Genomic DNA, 8,944 nt, shown 5'->3' on the forward strand with positions numbered 1-8,944 from the left:
TAATAATATTAATAATATAAATTATCAAAAATCAAGCATTCATTGTGTTTTAAAACCTAACGAGAAATTTTTGAATTAAGTTTCCATTTAATTTATAAACAAACCATATGCCACTCGTTTTTACAACGGCACTGTTTTCATTAATGTTAAATAAGAGTCCGGCATGTAAATGGTTAAAATAAAAGTATTAGGTTATAAAAATTTTAAGTTCTATGTTCTTTTCCTTAGTTATTTCACTCGTTGCTCAAAAAATACTGAATCACAAAATCAGTTATTTATATTTAAATAAACGAAGTATCTGTAACATTTTATTCGCTAAGAATAAATACATACAATCTATTAAAAATAAAATTGAAAAAAAATTTAACATTTATTAGAAATGCGTCTTAAGAGGTATGTGTTCAAATATAATTTTATGAACACTTATGGCGTCACTCTAAATCGTTAAGTTCCAGTCTCTCGTGATTTTGCTTCAACATAAATGTAAAACTTTCAACAAATAAATAAATAACATAGTGTTACATTTTTAGATATAATGTAGCAGTAGCCTTTTTTCAATATTGTTTTGAAGTACTCATTATCTTTTCCGAAATCGTTTTTTCAATAAGCAGCTATAGATAAATAGACTTCTCAATAAACAACTATATCGCTTCAAACTTCTCAATAAAAAGATATCTCAATAGAAACCTCAGTAAACAGTAATTAATAGACTTCTTAAAAGGTCTATATCTCAATATCTCAATAGACTTCTCAATAAGCAGTTATATATCTCAATCGACTTCTCCATCAACAGCTATATCTCAATAGGCTTCTCAATAAACAGCTAAAAGTGAATAGACTTCCCAATAAGCAACTATATCTCAATAGACTTCTCAATAAACAGCTATATCTCAATAGACTTCTCAGTAAACAGTTATTTCTCTTCAAACTTTTCAATAAACAGCGGTATCAATTCAACCTTCTCAATAAAAAGCTATATCTCAATAGACTTCCCCAAAAAGAGCCTTATCTCAATAGACTTTTCAATAAACAGTTATATGCCAATAGACTTCTCGATAAACAGCTATGTCTCAATAGACTTCTCAATAAACAGCTATAGGTGGATAGACTTCTCAATAAGCAGCTATCAATCGAGAGCATGATAAAGCAGGTAAAAGTTCAAACACGAAACAAAATATATATTAATTCGAAGTTTTTCCTCGTTTCTAAGTTTTCTAAAATAATTATTGCATTGCACTTGGTTGGGGTCGCTACCGCTGAACAAAAATATAGTTAGGAGTTGATCCTATCTACAGGTTGATTATTAGTCAATGAATACTAATATTGTTACTTATGAAAATTTAGTTAATTATCTAATTGTATCATAAAATGTAAGGACACTCTAATAATTATTTTATTTATATTTATATATTTGACTTATATTGAAAATGTTAAAACACAAGATTTTATTAAATAAGGATCCACTACATAAACAATTACATAAATCTCTTCAAATTCTCCATCCAAAAATATAAAAAGGAAATAATAAATTTATTGCTTAAAACGTCAAAAAATTTTCTCTTGAATTGAAAGCTTTCAATAATATATATTTTTATTTTATTTTAATTTAATTTTTTCTTAAAAATACTAAATTAGGTTGCTTAGCTCCAAATTTTCCTTTAAATTTGAGAAATAACAGGATGTACAGTTCAAGGGATATAACAGGATGATCAAAAAATGATTCAAAGCGGTAACTTTAAATATGCTATCAGTTAGATAGTGCAGGCGATATTTGAAGTAAAAAAATGAAACACAAAAATGTACTTTCTCTGAATAAACATTTCTTTTCGATTTATTCGAATTTCTAAACCCCCAAAATATAGTTCCAGAGAAATCGAATTTTAAAAATAAGAATTTTTAAAAAATTCAATTTATCAGGAACTATTCGACCAATTACAATCAAATTTTGTATATTAACACGTGGAATTGCATTCTTTAAATAAACTAATAAACTAATAAAATAAATAAACTAATAAAAAATACTAAATATTTAATAAAAGCTATTTTTAGCAAGGGGTTGTCCGTGGGTAAACGAATTTTATAACTGTGTGCAAAAAAATTTCAATTCGCTTAAAAAATTATCAAGATATGGCAAAATACTCAAAAAGTAAAATTAACATAAAGGGGTCGTAAATTTTGACCACTAAAAACTACTGAGATCATGTTTTTCAGATTTCGGCTACCCCAGTATTTTGAGGGTCAAAAATCCTAATACGTCGAAAAAAGGGTATGTTTATTCAGAGAAAGTATATTTATGGGTCTTATTTCGTAATATAAAATATCGTATGCACAAATTAATTAGCATTTTTGAGTTCACCTCCTTGAACCATTACGATTGAGTCTTAAAACGTTAAGATCCGATCATTAGATCAAAAGTTATTCTGGTTGGTCCTTTTTTTTTAGCACTGTACTTGAAATTAATTATAGATTCTAGTGTCTTGGTAAATCTACGGCAATTTACCAAAAATTTTACTTCTTATGACAACATTGGCAATTTATATTAAAAGCTGTTTATACTATGAGGGTAAATTTACGAATTACAATTACAAATACTGGTTAGAAGACATGGTTTTACACTACAAACAATTTAAATACCTTTTGAAATTATCACGTTTAATTCTAAATTTTATTGCAGACTCTTATATAATTACCGATTAGGAAATACAAGTTAATATTGAAAGGGGAAAAGGGCAGGCAGAGTTCTGAAATGAATTTTAATTGAAGCCCATTAAATATTTTCAGCAAACTAATCTTCATATAATTCAAATTTTCTTTACATGGGAAGGATTCTAACTAAACAGATTCTGAAACATTGTAACAAGTGCAAATTAACTTTATTTCAGGAAATTAAAATTTGTGGAATGTTAAAACATATAAAGTTTTTTAGTTGTAAATTCTTAAGAACACTTTCTCAACCTTTACTGTTACTATAAAAACAACATATAAAAAATAAAATGTTGTAACGCATGCTACATATGCTTTTATGAGTAATGCTTTATTTTTATTTTTTATGGATTAAAAAACGATGTAGAAATTATTATAGTATGAATAAAATATTTATGTTACAATTTTTTTATTTCAATTTTTTTTCTCATTATTTATCTTATTGTCTGGATTATAAAACAAAAGCTTACTACTTTATTTTCAACATATTTTATCATTAATAAAACATATAAAGTCCCATTTCCACTCATCTGTGTTGTTATAAATGTATACATTTTTAGAGTATTAGAAAAATTTAAAGTGAATATTTGTTTCATTATATGTATAGAAAATGTATAATGATATTTAACTAAATATAGTTATGAAATTATTAAAATGTTGAATTTATTTCAAAACATCATTCAATAATACTTATAAAATACGGCAGCAAGAATTCAACATTTTTTTATAATTTCATATGACAATCATATTCTTTTAAAATGTCATGTAAAATTCTTAAGTAAAAATTTTATTTATATACAATAGTATCCGTGTATTTATTTATGTTATTATTATTTTTAATGTGTACTTTTAAAATACACTTTTTATTTTGTATTGTTGAATAAAATGCAAATCTTTAAACTTGATTTTATTCTTTTTGAAAAAAATTAACACTGGGGAACAAATGTTTTGTTGCGTGTATACAAGTAATAATTCTTGCCTAATTCGGGTGTTGAGATTTAAAATCTGAAATTAGTTTTGCTCTTGAAGCTACAGATTTCTTTCAGATGACATTGCATAGGAACCCACGCCTGAAAATGTCCTCGGACGCTCCTAGGGGCGCTTTCCTTCTATGGCCTGCTCAAAAGCGCCCTTAGCGGGGTATGACGATATTTCTTTGTATAATTTCCTACACAATTTCTATCCTGATGTATATATATATATATATATATATAATCAGGGAAAAAATATTGTTTTCTCAATTTGAAATAATGATATTTATAAGCTTTAAGATCTTATTAACTATTAACAACTTTTCTTTTGCTAATTTACACTTCAAAATTTTTTGTTTCGATCTTGTAAAAGCCAAAATAAGTAAAACTTCACCAAATGAATTCGGGTAGTTTATATTTTGTTATTACCTTTCAAAACCCTATTTTTGATTTGATTAAATCTTATATTTGTAGAAATTTAAAAAATTTGTTCCCATCAAAAGATTAAAAGAGTTTAACATAAGCTATTAATATGATAAAACTCATGGTAGAATTTATTATAATGATATTATTAAAATTAATGGAAAATTAATATGTCTGATTATGAATGTTACAGTGAAGAAGAGAAATATTTTGAGTTTGTTGATAAACATCATATGCATATTATTACAGGTAATTTTAAATGTTATAGAAATCTTAAAACTAAGAAATGTAATGTTAAAAGACACAAAATTTAGACTCATTTATCATGTATCAGTTAAAAATATTCTAAAATACTTTCTTGATGATCTCAATAAATTTTGTAAAACTTTAACAAATCGTTAACAGGGAAATCGAAAGGGGCAATACTTTAAAAACTTTATTTTTATTAATAAATAAAATTTGAATAACAGTTAGAATTCCAGAATTTTTCCAAAATTGATCAATCAAATAAGCAACGATAAGAAAAATATTATAATTACCCCCATAGACAAAGCTAATAATATTTACTAAATTTTTTGTAAAAAATTCTATATTTAACTTCTAAATTAGAAGTTAAATAATAGTAACAATTTTAAGCTTTGTAATTTAAATAATAATATTACCATTAAAAGAATTAGCTTAATGTAAGAGAGTTTTAAAATTAAAACTAATAATATACAATTTTCATACTTAATAATAAGTCCAAACTTTCATAAAATTCCTATTACGTTTAGAACAGGGATGGACAAACTTTTTTGGTCGAGGGCAAAAAATCGAGGGAAAAAAGATTGGTGGACTAAGTAAATACTTCTAAAATAAAAATAAAAAGATGTACAAGTTTTAATTTAAATATTCAATGAGATGGATGAAAGCGCGATTTCCTTTTTAAAAGTTCCTTACATTGAGGTTCCAAGTGAGATATACTTATTTTAAGGAACGAGGCTAAATGTTTGCTTGTTAGTCTACTTCAGAATTGATTTTTTTTAAGGCTCATAGTTGAAAACACTTGTTCACATATGAAGCAAACATAGCACTGATTTTCTGGGCATGAGATATTAAATTTGGGAACGTAGCTTTTAATAATGGTTTGTAAAACTGAAACTATGGCATATTTAAAAACAACTACTTCAGATAACGCCAATCTACTGCTATTCCATAAAGAACTTCTGCTTTCAAAATTTTAAGTATTGAAGCTGTTTGTGCTAGCTATTTCCATCAATTATGTTTTGCAGAAGAGAAATAGAGAAAGTAAAAATGTCATCAATACTTTGTTAAAAAAATAAAGAACAAAAATAGCTTTAAACAAAGTAGATAAGAAAATGGATGTATATTGTTTATATTTGCCACTGATCGGCAAGTTAAAATTCTACTCGCGGGCCTGATAAAATCTTGGTCCGAGGCAGTAGTTTGCCCTTCCCTGGTTCATAACAATCACTTATGGGTCTAATTCTTAACTAACTAAACCTGCCACCATTTTCTCTCACTATTTAAATGTTGTTGTTTTTGTTGTTGCTTATGCCCACTTGACCAACAGAAGCATTAAATCAAGTCCATGAACTCATCCAAAAGGCTCCCAAAGCTACGTACTATTGCAGCAGGGTTGGAGACCAGGTGGCTCTTCTGGCAGCCAATACACAATAGGATGTGGGCAGGAGCAGGCTGGTTCACATTGCACTTAGAGCAGGGTGGATAGACTTTAAGGCCTGCAACGTGACGTTGGGATCGAGTGACTACTATTGCAATGTAATATAAATGGACTATGTACGGCAGCCACAAGAGTGACACTTGATCAGTTGCTGGACTTGGCAAATCAGCACCACGCGCAAATTATTGCAATACAAGAGTCAATACCTATCAAACACTGGAGGAATAAGTCTTTCCAGACGTGCACAGGATGTCATCTATCTAAAAAGGGAACCAACATCATGTTAATATGCTCCTCGGGAAGCTCTATGTCCATACCATGGTGTGTGCGGATACTTTTGAAAAGATAGTGTAGCATTACCCTTTCTAAAAAAAGATGTTCTTTTGAGTTATCACAATGATTATAAAAACATCCTTAATTGCGATTTTAATTATTGGGAAATTCTAATTAATTTTTGTCTTTTTAATTAATATCTTTACAATGGAAAAAATAGTTTTGCTTAAATTGATGGAATACAACAAGGATCTAATTATTCATCACTATCACTCTTGGCTAAATTATTTTTACACTATTGTGAAAAAAATTATACTCCTAACATTAAATTTGTTTTTAGATTTGTTGATGATTTAATTATCTTTAATTTTCAAAATTATGCAAATTCGTTAAATAATATTGACCCCGTGGAGTTAATCTTGCTTCGTAATCCTTGACGATGATATTAATTTTAATTTTTTGGGATTCGAGTATTAAAAATGAAGAAAATATCTGCATTGTTGATTTATACGATAAAAGAAATGATTTTAATTTAATATAAGTAAATCAATTACATGGAATTCTAATATTTCAAGACACATTTATTTAAATACCATTTTTTATTCAAATGAGTGGAATTAAAAGAAATTGAAATAATTTTTATTTATCGGAAAAACAAATAGACGAACTCTTCTTGTTACGAAAACATTTTAAATTATTTTCTAAAAATGTCGGTAAGTGTGAGTACATTTGAATTCACTACTCGCTGTGTATATTACATTTTGTTTTTCATTCTGCATTTTCATGATTTTTTTATTTTATATGTTTTGCTTGATTGCTTTATTTTGCATTTTTTTGCCTTATAATACATTTTTTGCTGAGTATAAGTTCTTCAGTTCTATTTTCGTTTCAGTTTCGGGCGCTCCTCTTATATATTCATATATTTCACTTTGGCTTGATTAATACAGTATTCGAGAGAATTTTTTTCAGATATAATCCTGTAACCGCACGTTGATATTAAGTACTTTCCTTGTCTTGTTTCTCCGGGGGGTTTCTTTTCATAAATTTTTTGAATTTTTTTAAAATAACTTTTTTCTTTTAAAATAACTTTTTTTTTTTTAAAATACTCTTTTTCATTTTTTTTAATTTATATTCATATATATATGTTGTAGTTGTACTAGAGCTGCTCAATGGGCTATTGGCGACGGTCTGGGAAACATCACTGTGGATGATCCGAAGACATACCATCACAATTTTGATCCTCCGCAGAGAGGATGGCAGCCCCGCTTCGGTAACCCGATGGCCTGCACTCGAAGTCGTGCACTTTACGGTAGAACAGTTTAACGAGGACCAATACCGCAACCCTCGGTCCCTACGCAGACTGATCCAAGTGGTCACGTACCCGCACACTGACCGCAGCCAGTAATGCTTGATTTCGGCGATCTGCTGGGGACCGTGTCTTAATGTTAATGATCAGTCCACTGCGGGACTATATATATATATATCATATAGTTTTATTATTTTTATTATTATTATTTTTCCTTTCCCTTTTTTACATTATTCTGTANTCTGCATGGAATTTCCTTGAATATATATATATATTACGCCTGTTTGTCGACCTCTATGACCGACACGTGTGATTTCATCATTGTTTCGCCTTTAGGTGTAATTTCCTTCTTCTCTAACCTTTCAAAAAGTCAAAATATTTCCAAAAGTCAATATAAAATTTAAGTTGGGCAGAAACAGGCTCGTCAAGAACATTAAATTTGTGGAAAAAACAAGGTCTTGAATAAATACAGAGTCAGCCTCGTGACGAACACATTCCCACATTAACCATCATGCCTTTGCTTCACTTTTAATTCCACCTTCCCTCCTTTCCCACTTTGCTCCTAAAGAAGCGATGGCGTCTCATCACAGCATTTTATTTTTAATGCCGGGCTCTTCATTTGATGTTCGTTTACCAACGTTTTGAAAGCCTCACTACAAGAGAAAAACATATACCACTGCAAGAAATTTTCTTTAAAAGCTTGGAGATTTTGCAGCCATGCGCAAGTGAGTTAGGCCTAATGTTTCCTTACAAACATATTCAAAACTACATGATTTTTTAATTAGAACTTTTTATAAAATTAGGAAGTAACTTAGTCTTGAATTGTTCTACCCTAACGAAATACATTTATCCCTACAGTTTCAAGCGTTCTCAAAACGCTAAAGACAGGTAGCAAGATTTTTAGAGCAATATTCGAAAACTCTCTTCTTTACATTCTTAATCTAAATATATATGTATTTGTAAAGAATATCTACGAAGATATTTCTATTCTAAGAACAAAGATGCCAACTGCTCCGGACACGCCAAAATAATTTTAAAAAAAACGGTAAACAAAGTAAATTTTGCAAATATTTGACTCTTGCTTGCTTTTTAAAAGGTATTGCATGACATAAGTACTAAAAAGTGGCGAATTACATAAGCCTACAAATTACTTAGAAATAGTGGTGGATAAAAATCTACTAAATTGAATTAATTAAACCAAAAATCACAATTGATAAACTACCACTTCAAAATATATATTTGTAGTCGGGAGCAAGTTGGCATCTCTGTAAGAATATCAATTTAGAAAGATAAAGCAGTTTATATTCCAAATGTTTGCATAAAAATTTTATTAGTTTTTTAGTTTCCTATGGGCATTTTTTTGGCAAATGATATTTTTAAAAGGAATAACATACAAAACTTCCAATTTTCTAATCTTTTTGTGAAATTTTATTTAAGTGGTAACTACGTTTTTGGTTTTTACATAGTAATTTTTGTTTTGAAATTTTGATAGTTATTTCCACACCACTGTTTGTAAATGTTTCAAAAAGTCATAAAGAGCCGCGATCAATAGTCAATAGAGCATTCGCCTTCATATGACAAGTC

The sequence above is a fragment of the Parasteatoda tepidariorum genome, chromosome 9, assembly GCF_043381705.1.
Source record: "Parasteatoda tepidariorum isolate YZ-2023 chromosome 9, CAS_Ptep_4.0, whole genome shotgun sequence".
Lineage (NCBI taxonomy): Eukaryota > Metazoa > Arthropoda > Arachnida > Araneae > Theridiidae > Parasteatoda > Parasteatoda tepidariorum.